General features: G+C 44.9%; 1 protein-coding gene across 4 annotated transcripts in view; it reads right to left on the reverse strand.

Annotated features, from left to right (window-relative positions):
• Positions 1-8,424, reverse strand: part of LOC310698083 (uncharacterized protein) — a 72,658-nt gene extending 64,234 nt beyond the window's left edge. For 2 of the 4 annotated variants that reach the window (XR_014521294.1, XR_014521297.1), the window contains exons 1-3: positions 8,237-8,424; positions 7,958-8,114; positions 5,712-5,824 (exon numbers count right to left, since the gene is read on the reverse strand). The gene's annotated coding sequence lies outside the window, so the exon portion shown is untranslated. The remainder of the gene's footprint in view (positions 1-5,711; positions 5,825-7,957; positions 8,115-8,236) is intronic. The other 2 variants (XR_014521295.1, XR_014521296.1) reach the window with 2 other exon arrangements.
• Between the last annotated feature and the right edge of the window lie 10,184 nt (positions 8,425-18,608).

Here is an 18,608-nt window from a genome sequence, read left to right on the forward strand (position 1 = left end):
GCCAGAGGATTGGAGAAGATCAGTCTACATCCCAATCCCAAAGAAGGGCAGTGCTAAAGAATGCTCCAACTACCGCACAATTGCACTAATTTCACACGCTAGCAAGGTTATGCTTAAAATTCTACAAGGAAGGCTCAAGCAGTATGTGGACCGAGAACTCCCAGAAGTGCAAGCTGGATTTAGAAGAGGCAGAGGAACCAGAGACCAAATTGCAAACATGCGCTGGATTATGGAGAAAGCTAGAGAGTTCCAGAAAGACATCTACTTCTGCTTCATTGACTATGCAAAAGCCTTTGGCTGTGTCGACCACAGCAAACTATGGCAAGTTCTTAAAGAAATGGGAGTGCCTGATCACCTCATCTGTCTCCTGAGAAATCTCTATGTGGGACAAGAAGCTACAGTTAGAACTGGATATGGAACAACTGATTGGTTGAAAATTGGGAAAGGAGTACGACAAGGCTGTATATTGTCTCCCTGCTTATTTAACTTATATGCAGAATTCATCATGCAAAAGGATGGGCTGGATGAATCCCTAGCCGGAATTAAGATTGCTGGAAGAAATATCAACAACCTCAGATATGCAGATGACACAACCGTGATGGCAGAAAGTAAGGAACCTTAAAGAACCTTTTATTAAGGGTGAAAGAGGAGAGCGCAAAATATGGTCTGAAGCTCAACATCAAAAAAACGAAGATCATGGCCACTGGTCCCATCACCTCCTGGCAAATAGAAGGAGAAGAAATGGAGGCAGTGAGAGATTTTACTTTCTTGGGCTCCATGATCACTGCAGATGGTGACAGCAGCCACGAAATTAAGAGACGCCTGCTTCTTGGGAGGAAAGCAATGACTAACCTAGACGGCATCTTAAAAAGTAGAGACATCACCTTGCCAACAAAGGTCCGTATAGTAAAAGCTATGGTTTTCCCAGTAGTGATGTATGGAAGTGAGAGCTGGACCACAAAGAAGGCTGATCGCCAAATAATTGATGCTTTTTAATTATGGTGCTGGAGGAGACTCTTGAGAGTCCCATGGACTGCAAGAAGATCAAACCGATCCATTCTGAAGGAAATCAGCCCTGAGTGCTCACTGGAAGGAAAGATCATGAAACTGGGGCTCCAATACTTTGGCCACCTCATGAGAAGAGAAGACTCCCTGGAAAAGACCCTGATGTTGGGAAAGATGGAGGGCACAAGGAGAAGGGGATGACAGAGGGCGAGATGGTTGGACAGTGTTATCAAAGCTACCAACATGAGTCTGACCAAACTGCGGGAGGCAGTGGAAGACAGAAGTGCCTGGTGTGCTTTGGTCTATGGGGTCACGAAGAGTCGGACACGACTAAACGATTAAACAACAACAACATGGCAGGCCACAAGTTCTCAATATCTGCTTCATAGTTTTGTTCTACTGCCAAACCTGTAAACTACAATTTCCCCTGTTTTACAAATTGAGACTAGGGAACAGCATTATCTTTGGGGAAACCCCAGTGAATTCACATCTTCCATATCTGAATCCCATTGTCTGTCCACACTGTCTCTCCCATAGGGATGAGTGAGAAACTCAATTTAGTTTGCATTTAAAGATGAATCTATACCTAATCTTCACTTTCCAAAACAATACATGAAACAGACATTGTTCACAATTCACACCTTCCTTCCTTCCTTCCTTCCTTCCTTCCTTCCTTCCTTCCTTCCTTCCTTCCTTCCTTCCTTCCTTCCTTTTTAGCAATTCAGTACTCCATTATGCACATTTTGGGGGAGAGTGAGCATAAAAATGAATGTACCCATGAAAACAATATACACAAATGGATTATATGAAGGAACACCACTTTCCAAAATGTGTATATTAGACAAAGTGCATACAAGCATATGCATATTATGAAAAATTTGCACTAAAATGATGCTGAATTTAACAAGGACCATTTTTCCCCCACTAAGCGACCACTGACTCTTGTAGACATATTTTTTTCCCTCCTCTGTGGAGGGAAAAGCAACCGATGACTAGTTTGCAGGGAAAAATCTTTGCTTGTGCCATTTCAGCTGCTGCCCTCATCAACAGGCACCCTCGTCATCAAGGTACTTTCCCTGGTGTGGACAACAAGGAGTGAGATAGAGCAAAAAGTTGCCTATGGCAGGACAGCAACCTTATTCCTCTGCCTCACTACATTCCAGGCAGTTTTGAGCCATAACTAAAACAAACCGACCAAGGAGTTGTCCTTTTACTCCGGGTGAAAGGTGAGACACTGCACTGTTACCAAGTCACCAAGCAAGAGGCCATTGGGAAATCAAGCGAAGCCCAAGGATAAAGAAGGTGGGGTGGGGTGGGGTGGAGGCGTTTGACAGGTAAATCTCCGCTCAGCCGCATGAGGGCCAGGAGATTGGACAGGGCCGTCCGCAATCGCTCTCCAGCATAGCTATTCCTCAGGGCCAACAATGCATAGGACCAACAGATTGATGAGAGAAGAAGGAGCAAGCTGGTTCTTCTTGCCCACTTGTGGCAGAAGCAAAAGGGTTGCTGGAACATGGAGCCCCTGAGGGTGGCATCAGTGCCAAAGGCGATTGAGAGGGAGAAAGAAAGGTCTCCAGTGACACCCCTGAAAGCCAAGGTAAAACGTGGTGTTCTGGGTTTCTTTTGCTTGGTTCAGCTGAAATCTAGTTTCTTGCTGTATTTCTTCATTTCCTTATGAATTTAGCAGAAGTATTGGTTGGCTTTCCCCGCACCCCATATATATGTTTTTAAATTGCAACAATGGTAGGTTTGTTTTTGGCAATGGAGAGAGGGATTCTGTATTGGATTTCTTTGGGAAGTATTTTCCTGAAGACTTGATTCTTTGGCCAAATTTGTCTCTGGTGCAATAACACCACTGGACTGACAGGTGGAAGATGCTATTGTGCAGTAAACCCAGCGATCTATTCCATAATTGCCTACTTCAACTGTCATCTATCTTTCACAGCCCTGGTACCTTAGATTTTTTAGCTGGAGGTTCTGGGGTTGGAACCTGAGACCAAGACATTTTTAATGTCTTGTGTGAAGGATGAAATGGTATCACAAACACACACACGCTCCATATACAGAAGTCTGACTGGTGGCATGCATGCAGAAGGTCCCAGGTTCGGTCCCCGGCATCTCCAGGTTGGGCTGGGAGAGACCCTTGCAAATCTTGCTAATGTAAATTTTTGCAAAGCAACTTCTCCCATCATAATGCATTTTTGCATGCTGTTTTCACTAATGTATGCACTTTGATGCAGACTTTACATTCATAAATGCATTGTTTTACGTGTTACTTGTGGTACTCTACTGAAAAATTTGAGGTAGTGTGCATTTAGAAAAATGGTTGTGTTCTGGTTTGTCAGGAAGAGTGGATTTGGTAGGTTCGCCTTTAAATGCAGACTGAATCTAATTTCCCACCCATCCCTATGCAAGGATGACCTGGCCTGAGACATGCATATGGGAGGAGAGCATAGGCACTACCATTGAGTTAGTTATCCCAGAGCCAAATACCCAACACCCCTTCACTGCAGTTCATTAGGCCCAGGGAAGATCTACAGAGCATCTGATTCGTAACCAGGAGGTCCCAGGTTCCATCCCCTGTATCTCCCGGTAAGACTAGGAATGTCACCTGTCTGAAACAGCCAAAAGCTTCTTGCCAGTGGGCAGTGTGTGGCTTATGAGAGGAACTTTGCCTTTGAAATGGCCCTTAGCTCACAGTCATTTGGCTTATTTCTATAGGGCAGGATTTGTCATGGAAACTTTAAAAGCTATTGATGGAATGTCTTGTGATTCAGTGCTTTTACAATTCTCCACAGTGTTTGGTTAGCAGAATACAGTAATTACATAGGTGTATATGTTGGGGGATTTGCCCCCCCTTTCTTTTTTACTATGTTGCACAATTGGTAATCTCAGTCAGACTCTTCTCCTTTTTCTTCAGCTATACAGTTCTCCAATTGCAAAAGAAGCAATATTTATCATTATATGATTTTCCTGTAAAGGTGAGGATTTTCCTCACTTCTCAAGTCACTTTTCAGTCTTGAAAACAAATTATTTTAATAATAATAATTCCACATCTGTATCAAAAAGATACAAGTGGGAAAAGAACAGGGTGGAGAACATTGATAAAAGAGCTTTCATTATCTGTACAGTGGTACCTCGGGTTAAGAACTTAATTCGTTCTGGAAGTCTGTTCTTAACCTGAAACTGTTCTTAACCTGAAGCACCACTTTAGCTAATGGGGCCTCTTGCTGCTGCGCCGCCGCTGCACAATTTCTGTTCTCATCCTGAAGCAAAGTTCTTAACCCGAGGTACTCTTTCTGGGTTAGCGGAGTCTGTAACCTGAAGCGTATGTAACCCAAGGTACCACTGTACTGTATTCCCTTCGCATGCATAAGAACTAATATATGCCTCTCACAACTAGCCATTATAATCAAAATATTGCTGTATTGGGTGAGTTCTCCTGTTCCAGACACTCCATTCAATTCCTCCTCCCAGTTTTTCTCCTCTCTCCCCACCCCACTTAAAAAATAAAATAAGCCAATATTATGTGGCTACTCAGCATGTTCAGTCCTTGTTGGACTGTTTCAGGGGTTTCCTTCCCTTTAGGCCCACCCCCAAACATATATTTGCACTTATGCAAACTTCAGGGCTTCCCCTAGTTGGCTGATTCCTCACTCTTATTGGGCTGCTTTTGACTGCATAGGTGAAAACACTTAAACAGAGGGAGCACTGTTACTACTCTGGGGCCGAAACTGTCATAGGCCTAGCGAATGCATGGCTATGGCAAGATTTGAACTATGGCATGGGACTTCTGATCTCAAGTTCTTAGCAATAACCACCACATTGCGCCATTTCTGTTGGTTTCCTGTTGCAATATGGGAAAACACCCACAGCATCTGGGTGACCCAGGCTTACAGTCAAAGAGCCTAAGAGAAGTAATCTGGGCTCACAACAGAGACAATTTCAGGTTCTGGACGGAATGCCCCTACACCCCTATGTAGATCTTAAGAGCTTTCTGATGCTTGAGGTGCTAGGCCAAGCTTCACCAACCAGCCACAAGCTGCCTGGGGCTATTGGGAGTTGGAATCCAAAAGAGCTGAAGCTCACTAGGTTGGTGAAGATGGTGCTAAAATGAGAGCCAAGTGACATGTCCTTCTTTGTGCACTGGTTTGCTGCTTATGTTTGAAGTAGAGAGTAGCCTGGCAGAGTCAATTCCAGGATTAAGGGGGATTCTCGGTCTAGTGTTTTATGATCAATGGCTTAGTAGTTGAGCAAATGCTTTGCAGATAGAAGGTCTCAAGTTCAACCCCCAGCATCTCCCATGTCTAAAACCCTGGAGAGCTTCCAGCAGTCAGTGGATACCAGGGATGCGGACCTTGTGCGCCTCCAAAACTTGTTACAGTTGAATTCCCACCAGCCCCAGGCAGAATGTCCAGTGGTCATTCTGTAGTCTGACAACATACAGAAGGCCACAAGTTTCCTATTCCTGGTGTAGATGATATGGAGCTAGATGGCCCAACAGTCTGAATATGTAAAGCAGTTTCCTGTGTACCTCCTGGTTGAAGAAAGGTGGTAGCTCAGTGGTAGAGAACATGGTAGAATGTCACAGGTTGAGTCCCTGGCATCTCCAGATGGAGCTGGTTAAGACTCCTCTGAAACCCTGGACAGACACTTCCAATCAGTGTAGACAGTACTGATCTGGATGGGCTAGGAGTCTGACTAACCTTAAGGCAGCTTCCTATGTGACCTGGTGTTGGGCAGTTGGAGCAGTGATGATCCAAAGGGTGTTTGCAGCAGCTTGAAGTCACCATATCCTACAATCTCCTGCAGTAATTTCCTGTAGAAATTTAATAAATATATAAATAAAGACACAGCTCACCCAGACACAGTTTTCCCTGTTATAGTAAGGTGTGTTTTCATATTTAAATTATATCATTTTTAAATTTGCAGGGTGTGTGTGTTTGTGTGTGTGTATTAGGAATGCCATACATCTGGACATATCTGGCATACTGCAACCCCAAGCAGTGTCCAGGCAAAAAAAATTATTTGGGAAATTTTGCAAAAAAACAAACAAAACAAAACTCAACTTTGGGCAAAAAGAAAAAAGCTCAACAACTTTCCTGTCCAGATTTTAACTTTATGAAATATGGCAACCCTAATATATGTGTGTCCACACACATGGACATTTTATGCAAAAGAGGTGCAGTGGTACATCGGGTTAAGAACTTAATTCGTTCTGGAGGTCTGTTCTTAACCTGAAACTGTTCTTAACCTGAGGTACCACTTTAGCTAATGGGGCCTCTTGCTGCCACTGTGCTGCCGACACACGATTTCTGTTCTCATCCTGAAGCAAAGTTCTTAACCTGAAGTACTATTTCTGGGTTAGCGGAGTCTGTAACCTGAAGCGTCTGTAACCTGAAGTGTCTGTAACCCAAGGTACCACTGTATCCTCTTTTTGGGTCATGCACAACTTTCCTTTCATCCTGGTTCACTTCCATTATCAGAGCTTGAAGCAGCAGAAACAGCCAGAGCAACAGGTAATGTGCAGGGCAGAGTTATTTATTTATTTATCTATCTATTTTCTATACTACCCTTCATCTGAGGATCACAGGGCAGTTTACAATATTAAAAGGCAAAAATACACAGCATAGTAACAAACAAACAAAGCAATAACTCTCCTGCACAGTTTAAGAGATTGTTTAACTAGCCAGAGTCGTAGGAGAAGAGGAAAGATATGTAATGACAGCGTGATGTGAGCCTCCCTGGGAAGGCCATTCCACAAGCAGGGAGCCACTACAGAAAAGGCCTGTTCTCATGCTGCCACCCTCTGGACCTCTCTTGGAGGAGAGGGCCTCAAAAGATGATCTAAAGGTCTGGGTAGGTCATATGGGGAGAGGCGGTCCTTGAGGTATTGCAATTGGTGTTATATGCTCAAACCATCCTGCCCACAACCTGGCCGCTGAATTCTGCACCAGCTGAAGTTTCCGAACAGTCTTCAGAGCCATGCTCTTACTTTTTGTGTCTACTGACATCAGGATTCTGACTTCAGTAGGGCCCAGAACTGGGTGAATATGTACATTTTGGCTTCCCTCAGCTTCTCCTGTTTGTTTTTTTAAATCTTAAATTCAGTTATTCACATTTCCACATCAGTCTGTGAGATACACACACACACTTCATGAAAATTCATCAGCATTTAGTGCAAATGTATCCTAATATATACATCTTGGAAAGCAATTTTACCACTACAATGCATTTTGTATGTTTTTCCCCATGAATCTGCCTTTTTATGTGCACATTACCTCAGCATTTTGGTACACGTGGTACACGACATTTTGTACACATCCACCCGATGCTGTGGAATACTCTGCCAATAGAGATTCAACAGGTGCCTCCTAAATCAGTCCTTAATCAATTCTGTTCAGCTAACCTTATACATCTTTCAGAAAAGCTTATAATTTTATGTGGTTTTATACTATATAGATATTATTGTAAACCACTTTGATATTTTTCATGATATAGCAGTGTGTGTGTGTGTGTGTGTGTGTGTGTGTGTGTGAATGAAAATGAACAAAAGTGCTTTGTTGGCTGGAGAACTGCATTGCAAAATCTGGAGACGTGAATTTCAAAGGATGGCTGCATTTTGGTTCTTGTATTGATTCAGGAAGTGTGGGTTAGCGAGATTCTCCATTAAAAGTGAACGGAACAGATTTTCTCCAACATCCCTAGTAGCACAAGGGCTGTGGAAGTTTCCAGGGCAGTGGAGAGGGGGAGTTCAACATTAGATCATCATACTCCATGTGGAGTATGATACATAACAATATGTGCATGTGGTATGTCAAAAAAATCAGTGTCGGAGCTGGTCTGTGAAGCTGGTCATCACTTCTCTTGTGGTTCCTGCTGCCTCAACTGTCCCCTGCTTCCTGCAGAGGGCAGCAAACCACAAGAGCAGGCACTCAAGAAAGCAGCCTACCTGGGAACTTTCCTTAGTAATATAGATACCATGAGCTTCTTGTTTTAAGCACCAGGCACCAGGCTGGTACGATATGAGAGAGATGCCAGTGTGAGATGTCTTACGGTTCTTGCTAGGAACTTCTTTCCCTCTTCCTTGCTCCTCCTTTGGGCTCTCTCTGCAGGCAGGGCCATGCTAGTTCAGTGGAAAAATAAAATGTAATCTCCATATTGGGGGGGGGGGGTACGTAAAGCCACAGATCCCCAGAATGGGGTGGCAGCAAGGTGGAGGGCTGCTTACCTGAATTTAGGAATACAGTGCATGGGCTCTGGGAAAGTTGTGATCTTGGTATATCGTGATGTTTAGCTGGTAACATATCACAATGTTGTACTCCAGGCGCCATTTCATTAAGTCCATTTTCTGTTCCTATCACAATCTGTCATAAAATGGTGCTGTTGCATCCCTCAGTGAAGGCAGTGCCCAGGCTCTGGCAAGTCACTGCCAGGGCTCTGACCACATCCGGGAAGCCTCACACTGCCCTTCCAAAGCCGGAAGCTAGGGAAGGAAAGACGGGCTCTAGGACCTGCCAGAGCCCTAGAGGTGGCACCTTGTTTTGCTGCAATGCGGGGATCCGGCACAGGGATCTGAGCTGAAGTGGTACAAAATTACAAAGATTCAAAATTGAGAAGTTCCATTTAGGCGTGCCACATATTGGCTTAAAATATTATTAAAATCTGTCCATTTTATCCTCCTTTGGGAAGGCAGTGTGAGGGATCTGGTGTGTTAGCAGAACCCCGGCAGTTCCTTCCCAAAGCTGGTAAAACCTCATTTGAACTTAGCTTTGGTATCATTATTTAACTGCTCTACACACCTTCACTGGGACCCTTGCCATACCTCCCCTAAATCCACAGGTTGCTGCCCAGCTCTGCCTTTTGAACAGCCACTGCCTTCAGCCGGTGCTAACTTAGAAGCTGCTGCTAGTGCCGTGGAAAAATAAACTGTGATTATTCCTTTTGGTACTAGTATATGGTTTTGTCATGGCAGGATGCTGGGTGACAAAATCTGAGTCTCCACTCAGCTGAATGTGGGGGGAAATGTGTGGAGGGCTGGTTACCTAACTTTGGGATGCTGTACCCCAGAGGTCTCCCATCTGTCATAACTCAGAAGCTCAGAACTCAGAAGCTAACTCAGAAGCTGCTGCTAGTGACGTGGAACAATAAACTGTGATTATTTGCTTCTAAGTTGAAAAAATAAAATCACGCCTTCCCCTGTTGTTTAATTTTAATTTTTAATTTAAGAGAAAATGTGCTGATGTAAAAAACCTATCTGTACTATAAAATATGTAACCATATGTTAAAGTATAAGTTTGCGATCTCAGTATATCGTGATGTTTAGCTGGTTACATATCACAATGTTGTACACCAGCCGCCATTTCATTAAGTCCATTTTCTGTTCCTATCACAATCTGTCATAAAATGGTGCTGTTGCATCCCTCAGTGAAGGCAGTGCCCGGGCTCTGGCAAGTCACTGCCAGGGCTCTGACCACATCCGGGAAGCCTCACACTGCCCTTCCAAAGCCGGAAGCTAGGAAAGGAAAGACGGGCTCTAGGACCTGCCAGAGCCCTAGAGGTGGCACCTTGTTTTGCTGCAATGCAGAATCCAGCAGTTTTCCTGCACATAGTGCGGAGCTGTCACCTCCTTCTTAGAGCCCCGCGTTCTAGGATGCCAACAGTGCGATGGCCCCACCTTCATATGATTGAGTTTTGCTCAGGTGTGTGTGTGGAAATGGGGGAATAAATAAATGCAGTGTGGGATTCCTTCACTGTCCATTTTTTTATTTACTTTCCCTTGCACCTCCTGCACTGGGACCTTAGGACCCTGGACTCACCAAGAGCCATGACTCGCTTGGAAGCCACCACTAGTCCCATGGAAGAAAGAACTGGGGTTATTTACTTATGAGGTTAAGAAAATAAAAATAAGCCTTGTATTGTTGTTTAAGCCTATTTCCTCCCTTCTCCTCTGTGTGTGTGTGTGTGTCTGAGTCTCCTGTTTGACTAGAGCCAGTGTGGTGTAGTGGTTAAGAGCGGTAGTCTCGTAATCTGGTGAACCGGGTTCGATTCCCCGCTCCTCTGCATGCTTCTGCTGGGTGACCTTGGGCCAGTCACACTTCTCTGAAGTCTCTCAGCCTCACTCACCTCACAGAGTGTTTGTTGTGAGGGAGGAAGGGAAAAGGAGAATGTTAGCTGCTTTGAGACTCCTTCGGGTAGTGATAAAGCGGGATATCAAATCCAAACTCTTCTTCTCTTCTTCTTCTTCTATTAGGGAGCACTCTCTCACCTTATTTTGATATCTATGCTACTAATTGCATCTGTAGTTTTAATGTTGGGAAAAATGCCCTGCCTCTACATAGTCCCACCCTTATTTCAACATCATGTTATATTGGCATATCACAGTGTTTAACTATTGACACATTACAATGTTGAAAACCAAACATTGCCCAGCCTTCATTGCAGTGGATTTAGCGTCTGAACTATGTTTATGTAGGATGCTCATTTCAGTTTGTCAATCTTGATGCCTTTTCAATCAGCAGAACCTCATATATGATAGAATACATTGCCTGTAGCGATCTCGTTTTCTTGTAGGGTATAATACTTCTGAGATACTTAGCACTGATTCCAGTCCATTATTCCTGTTCTCATTTCTACATAGTTCTATACTATTTCAGCCAGCCCAAAAATCCCAACTGTGCCCCTAGTGGTGAAACCTGTGATGCGCATAAGTTCTTAATCATACAAAAAGGTACGACTGAACTACTTTGCTTAATTGTCATATTTCTAATGACTATTTCTGAGAAATGAGGCCGCCCTGCATCTGGTGGCTTTTAGGGGCTGCTGTTTTGTTACCTCTGAAGAGCCACCCCCTTATCTCATTTTAACCTACTACTCTCTCTCATGTTGAGGGGGTTTATGAAGACCGATCACTTCAGTGCTGCTAATACCACCGAGCCAACATTAAGGGTGGATCTTTATTGTGCATATCCCTTTGCCTCAGGCTTATTACCCACCAGTTAGTTAGTGTTTCAAGAACAGAAGTAGGTGGCACAGTGGAGCATATGCTTATGAACTGTGGACCCACTATTTATTTTGCTGCAAGTATATCTTTGTCTGTCACTGTGTCAGGACAGGACACTGGGAGACAAAATTTGGGGCCCCACTCAGCTGAATGTGTAGAAGGATCCCGTATATGGGGAAAAAATGTGTAAAGCCACAAATTTCCCAGTACAGACCCCAGAAAGGTGTGGGACAGCTTACCTGACTTTGGGAAGGTGGTGCAAGGGCTCTGGCCATGTACCAGAGTCCTCCTGCCAAAGCCCAATAAGCACTTGTGCAGCTAGTAGAAGGGTTTTAGGACCCTGTTGGAGCCCTGGAACAAGTGCCTTGATCCACTGCAGGGCTGAAGTGGTGCCAGCAGTATTTTTGTACAGGGCACTGAGCTGGTGCAAAATTAAGAAATTCCACTTGGTGGCGCCAAATATTGGTCTTGCTCTGGCCGCCATTTTAAGAAGTATATTTTGTCTAGTCCATTTGTAATCTGTCACAAAGTGCGCCAGTACAGACCGATATTTGGCGCCTCCAAGTGGATTTTGTAAATATTTAACCATCAAAACCCTAGTAATTGTTCACCCGTCCCCCCGCCCCGCTTTGGGAAGGAGATAAGGCTGGCACTGCCTTCCCAAAGCCAGGGACCTCATAAGAGAAGAAAGCCCTTTCCCCCTTGCCTCCCAAATTGCCCCCAAATTGCTCCTCAGTCTTGTCTGTTGAACAGCTGTTGCCCTCAGCTCCAGCTTTCTTGGAATCTGCCAGTGGTCTGCTTGTGCTGTGGAAGAATAAACATGGATTATTTACTTTTGAGTTAAAAATATATTTTTGTGTGTGTTTCTGTGCCCCCATCCTGTCTACCAGGGAACCATCTTTCACCTTACTTTTGATATCTATGCTACTAATTACTTCTGCAGTTTTAATATTAGAGAAAATGTGCTGATTTAAGAATTATATGTACCATAAAAAACAGTTGCAAAAATATGTTAAAGGTAAGTAAAAAATTATAAATGTAATACCCTATGAGTAGTAACAGGGGCTAACAAGTTTTTGGCCCCATGTAAAGCCTACAGAGGGGGGCTATTGAGGCTCCAGCCTGTGTGTGTGTATATGTGATCACAGATGTGAGTGGGGTGTGTGCCAAACTGGGTCTTTGACCCAGAAGAAATAAAGCCTAGTTTTGCCCCTGCTCTTCTCCTCCAAATAATTCCGCCATTATTTCTGATATAGTGTGATATTGGTATATCTTGATGTTAAACTGATAACGTATCAGCTGATAAAATATCATGATGTTGAAAACCAGGCATTGTACCAAGCTGAGGTGATGTCAAATTATGAAGATCCACTTGGGGCGCCAAACATTGAACCCACACCTGCCGACATTATATGAAGTATATTTTGTCTGTAATCTGCCATTACCTGACACCTTGAGTGAGGCCAATATTTGGCGCCACCAAGTGGATCTTCTAAATGTTACACCACATCAGTAAAGGCGGTGGGAGGGCTCAGGGAAGGCAGGGCTGTGTCAGAGCCCTGGCACCACCTTCGCAGAGCCCTGGCACCACCCTCCTAGTCATAGCTTGCCCAGCTTTGGTAAAGGAAGAAGGGCTCTAGGACCATGCCTGAGTCCTGGAGCTGCTTTCTCAGAGTCAGCTGTTGTTCCATTTTATCTGTCTTTGGGAGGGCGGTGCGAGGGTTTACATTTGCTTCAGGTTACATACACTTCAAGTTACAGACTCCGCTAACCCAGAAATAGTACTTCAGGTTAAGAACTTTGCTTCAGGATGAGAACAGAAATTGTGCTCCGGCGGCGTGAAAGCAGCGGGAGTGGTGCTTCAGGTTAAGAACTTTAGCTAAAGTGGTCTTCAGGTTAAGAACAGTTTCAGGTCAAGTACGGACCTCTGGAATGAATTAAGTACTTAACCTGAGGTACCACTGTACTGGGTAAAACTCATACTATCTCAGCTTTGGTTTATTTACTTCCCTACATCCCTGTACTGAGGCGCTTACCTCATCTCCCTAAAGCCCCTCCTAGTTTCTGCCACGTTTTGCCTTCTGAACAGCTTCTGCCTTTAGCTGGAGCTTCCTTGGAATCTGTTTTAGACCCCTATGGAGTAGAACTAGGTGGGACATTGCCCCGTTCCCCTCAACATACCTCCATTCTTATTTTAGACTATATGTTATATCCGATGTTACGACCCCTTCTCTTCTGAACTGTGTTTATGTAGGATGTTCTTTCAGTTTGTGAATCTGCATGCCTCTACAGTTAGCAGAACTTCATATATGAGAGAATACATTGCCTGTAGGATCTGCTTTTCTTGTAGAGTATAATACTCTTGAGATACTTAATTCTGTTTCCAGTCCATTATTCCTGTTCTTGTGTGTGTGTGTGTGTGTGTGTTTATGTCTATCTCACCTTACATTTGATATCTAGGGAACTAATTACTTTGACCTTTTTACTATAAAATATCACTTGTAACAATATTTTAAAGGTAAATAAAAATTTGTAAGCTTTAGACGCTTCAGTAGGAGCCATTGCAAGGATATTACCCTGTTGAGATCCACTTGATGCCAATCTTATTTCAGACATCATGTTTTCTTGGTATATTGCGATGTTTAGCTAGTAACATATCACGGTGTTGAAAACAATACATCGCATCGAGCAGCCACCATTTCATTAAGTCTATTATCTCTTCCCATCATGATTTGTCATAAAATGGTGCTGTTGCATCCCTCAGTGAAGGCAGTGCCCGGGTTCTGGAAAGTGAATGCCAGGGCTCTGACCACATCCGGGAAGCCTCACACTGCCCTTCCAAAGCCGGAAGCTAGGGAAGGAAAGACGGGCTCTAGCACCTGCCAGAGCCCTAGAGCTGGCACCTTGTTTTGCTGCAATGCGGGGATCCAGCACAGGGATCTGAGCTGAAGTGCTACAAAATTGCAAAGATTCATGATTGAGAAGTTCCATTTAGGCATGCCACATATTGCCTTAAAAGATTATTAAAATATGTCCATTTTATCCCCCTTTGGGAAGGCAGTGTGAGGGATCTGGGGTGTTACCAGAACCCCGGCAGTTCTTACCCAAAGCTGGGAAAACCTCATTTGAACTTAGCTTTGGTATCTTTATTTAACTGCTCTACACACCTTCACTGGGACCCTTGCCCTACCTCCCCTAAACCCTGCAGGTTGCTGCCCAGCTCAGCCTTTTGAACGGCCACTGCCCTCAGCCAGAACTAACTCAGAAGCTGCTGCTAGTGCCGTGGAACAATAAACTCTGATTATTTGAAGTTTCAAAAAAAGTAAATCACACCATCCCCTGTTGTTTAATTTTAATTTTTAATTTAAGAGAAAATGTGCTGATGTTAAAAAACTATCTGTACTATAAAATATGTAACCATATGTTAAAGTATAGGTTTGCGATCTCAGTATATCGTGATGTTTAGCTGGTTACATATCACAATGTTGTACACCAGGCGCCATTTCATTAAGTCCATTTTCTGTTCCTATCACGATCTGTCATAAAATGGTGCTGTTGCATCCCTCAGTGAAGGCAGTGCCCGGGCTCTGGCAAGTCACTGCCAGGGCTCTGACCACATCCGGGAAGCCTCACACTGCCCTTCCAAAGCCGGAAGCTAGGGAAGGAATGATGGGCTCTAGGACCTGCCAGAGCCCTAGAGCTGGCACCTTGTTTTGCTGCAATGCGGGGATCCAGCACAGGGATCTGAGCTGAAGTGCTACAAAATTGCAAAGATTCATAATTGAGAAGTTCCATTTAGGCGCGCCACATATTGCCTTAAAAGATTATTAAAATCTGTGCATTTTATCCTTCTTTGGGAAGCCAGTGTGAGGGATCTGGGGTGTTTCCAGAACCCCGGCAGTGCTTTCCCAATTTGATCCTAGCTTTGGTTTCTTTATTTAACTGCTCTACACACCTTCACTGGGACCCTTGCCCTACCTCAACTAAATCCTCTAAGTTGCTGCCCAGCTCAGCCTTTTGAACGGCCACTGCCCTCAGCCGGAACTAACTCAGAAGCTGCTGCTAGTGCCGTGGAACAATAAACTCTGATTATTTGAAGTTTCAAAAAAATTAAATCACCCCATCCCCTGTTGTTTAATTTTTAATTTAAGAGAAAATGTGCTGATGTTAAAAAACTATCTGTACTATAAAATATGTAACCATATGTTAAAGTAAAAGTTTGTGATCTCAGTATATCGTGATGTTTAGCTGGTTACATATCACAATGTTGTACACCAGGCACCATTTCATTAAGTCCATTTTCTGTTCCTATCACGATCTGTCATAAAATGGTGCTGTTGCATCGCTCAGTGAAGGCAGTGCCCGGGCTCTGGCAAGTCACTGCCAGGGCTCTGACCACATCCGGGAAGCCTCACACTGCCCTTCCAAAGCCGGAAGCTAGGGAAGGAAAGACGGGCTCTAGGACCTGCCAGAGCCCTAGAGCTGGCACCTTGTTTTGCTGCAATGCGGGGATCCAGCACAGGGATCTGAGCTGAAGTGCTACAAAATTGCAAAGATTCATGATTGAGAAGTTCCATTTAGGTGTGCCACATATTGCCTTAAAAGATTATTAAAATCTGTCCATTTTATTCCCCTTGGGGAGGCAGTTTGAGGGATCTGGGGTGTTACCAGAACCCCGGCAGTTCTTACCCAAAGCTGGGAAAACCTCATTTGAACTTAGCTTTGGTTTCTTTATTTAACTGCCCTACACACCTTCACTGGGACCCTTGCCCCACCTCCCCTAAACCCTGCAGGTTGCTGCCCAGCTCTGCCTTTTGAACTGCCACTGCCCTCAGCTGGAACTAACTCAGAAGCTGCTGCTAGTGCCGTGGAAAAATAAACTGTGATCATTTGCTTCTAAGTTGAAAAAAATAAAATCACCCCTTCCCCTGTTGTTTAATTTTAATTTTTAATTTAAGAGAAAATGTGCTGATGTAAAAAACCTATCTGTACTATAAAATATGTAACCATATGTTAAAGTATAAGTTTGCGATCTCAGTATATCGTGATGTTTAGCTGGTTACATATCACAATGTTGTACACCAGGCGCCATTTCATTAAGTCCATTTTCTGTTCCTATCACGATCTGTCATAAAATGGTGCTGTTGCATCGCTCAGTGAAGGCAGTGCCCGGGCTCTGGCAAGTGACTGCCAGGGCTCTGACCACATCCGGGAAGCCTCACACTGCCCTTCCAAAGCCGGAAACTAGGGAAGGAAAGACGGGCTCTAGGACCTGCCAGAGCCCTAGAACTGCTTTTCAGAACCTGGCACCTTGTTTTGCTGCAATGCAGAATCCAGCAGTTTTCCTGCACATGGTGCGGAGCTGTCACCTCCTTCTTAGAGCCCCGCGCTCTGGGATGCCAACAGACCCATGGCCCCACCTTCATATGATTGAGTTTTGCTCAGTTATGTGTGTGGAAATGGGGGAATAAATAAATGCAGTGTGGGATTCCTTCACTGTCCATTTTTTTTATTTACTTTCCCTTGCACCTCCTGCACTGGGACCTTAGGACCCTGGACTCACCAAGAGCCATGACTCGCTTGGAAGCCACCGCTAGTCCCATGGAAGAAAGAACTGGGGTTATTTACTTATGAGGTTAAGAAAATAAAAATAAGCCTTGTATTGTTGTTTAAGCCTATTTCCTCCCTTCTCCTCTGTGTGTGTTGCATCGCTCAGTGAAGGCAGTGCCCGGGCTCTGGCAAGTGACTGCCAGAGCTCTGACCACATCCGGGAAGCCTCACACTGCCCTTCCAAAGCTGGAAGCTAGGGAAGGAAAGATGGGCTCTAGGACCTGCCAGAGCCCTAGAGCTGGCACCTTTTTTTGCTGCAATGCGGGGATCCAGCACAGAGATCTGAGCTGAAGTGCTACAAAATTGCAAAGATTCATGATTGAGAAGTTCCATTTAGGCGCGCCACATATTGCCTTAAAAGATTATTAAAATCTGTGCATTTTATCCTTCTTTGGGAAGCCAGTGTGAGGGATCTGGGGTGTTTCCAGAACCCCGGCAGTGCTTTCCCAATTTGATCCTAGCTTTGGTTTCTTTATTTAACTGCTCTACACACCTTCACTGGGACCCTTGCCCTACCTCAACTAAATCCTCTAAGTTGCTGCCCAGCTCTGCCTTTTGAACACCCACTGCCCTCAGCCGGAACTAACTCAGAAGTTGCTGCTAGTTCCGTGGAACAATAAACTCTGATTATTTGAAGTTTCAAAAAAATTAAATCACCCCATCCCCTGTTGTTTAATTTTTAATTTAAGAGAAAATGTGCTGATGTTAAAAAACTATCTGTACTATAAAATATGTAACCATATGTTAAAGTAAAAGTTTGTGATCGCAGTATATCGTAATGTTTAGCTGGTAACGTATCACAATGTTGTACACCAGGCGCCATTTCGTTAAGTCCATTTTCTGTTCCTATCACGATCTGTCATAAAATGGTGCTGTTGCATCGCTCAGTGAAGGCAGTGCCCGGGCTCTGGCAAGTGACTGCCAGGGCTCTGACCACATCCGGGAAGCCTCACACTGCCCTTCCAAAGCCGGAAGCTAGGGAAGGAAAGACGGGCTCTAGGACCTGCCAGAGCCCTAGAATTTCTTTTCAGAACCTGGCACCTTGTTTTGCTGCAATGCAGAATCCAGCAGTTTTCCTGCACATCGTGCGGAGCTGTCACCTCCTTCTTAGAGCCCCGCGCTCTGGGATGCCAACAGACCCATGGCCCCACCTTCATATGATTGAGTTTTGCTCAGTTATGTGTGTGGAAATGGGGGAATAAATAAATGCAGTGTGGGATTCCTTCACTGTCCATTTTTTTTATTTACTTTCCCTTGCACCTCCTGCACTGGGACCTTAGGACCCTGGACTCACCAAGAGCCATGACTCGCTTGGAAGCCACCGCTAGTCCCATGGAAGAAAGAACTGGGGTTATTTACTTATGAGGTTAAGAAAATAAAAATAAGCCTTGTATTGTTGTTTAAGCCTATTTCCTCCCTTCTCCTCTGTGTGTGTTGCATCGCTCAGTGAAGGCAGTGCCCGGGCTCTGGCAAGTGACTGCCAGGGCTCTGACCACATCCGGGAAGCCTCACACTGCCCTTCCAAAGCCGGAAGCTAGGGAAGGAAAGACGGGCTCTAGGACCTGCCAGAGCCCTAGAGCTGGCACCTTTTTTTGCTGCAATGCGGGGATCCAGCACAGAGATCTGAGCTGAAGTGCTACAAAATTGCAAAGATTCATGATTGAGAACATAGGCGCCGACTCCATGGGGCTTGAGGGGGCCCGAGCCCCCTCAAAAATTCGTTTGGGGGGGCTCAGCCCCCCCAATAATCTCGGGCGGCGGTGGGCGCGTCCGCGGCTTTTATAGGGCGCCCGGCGCGCACCAGCTCAATAACGGGCACCGGTGCGGCCGGTGTCTCCTTGGCAACCCCATTGAGCAGCGCCGGCTCCCCTGGGAGGGCCATCCCCCTGCGCCGCCGATCGTCAACACCGCCGACGCTGTGGCTGCCCGAGCCCGAGCCCGAGCCCTACCCGAAGCCAGAGCCTGAGCCGAAGCCCGAACCTGAGCCCGT

This window comes from Podarcis liolepis (assembly GCF_965112155.1).
Source record: "Podarcis liolepis genome assembly, chromosome: Z".
NCBI classification, from domain to species: domain Eukaryota; kingdom Metazoa; phylum Chordata; class Lepidosauria; order Squamata; family Lacertidae; genus Podarcis; species Podarcis liolepis.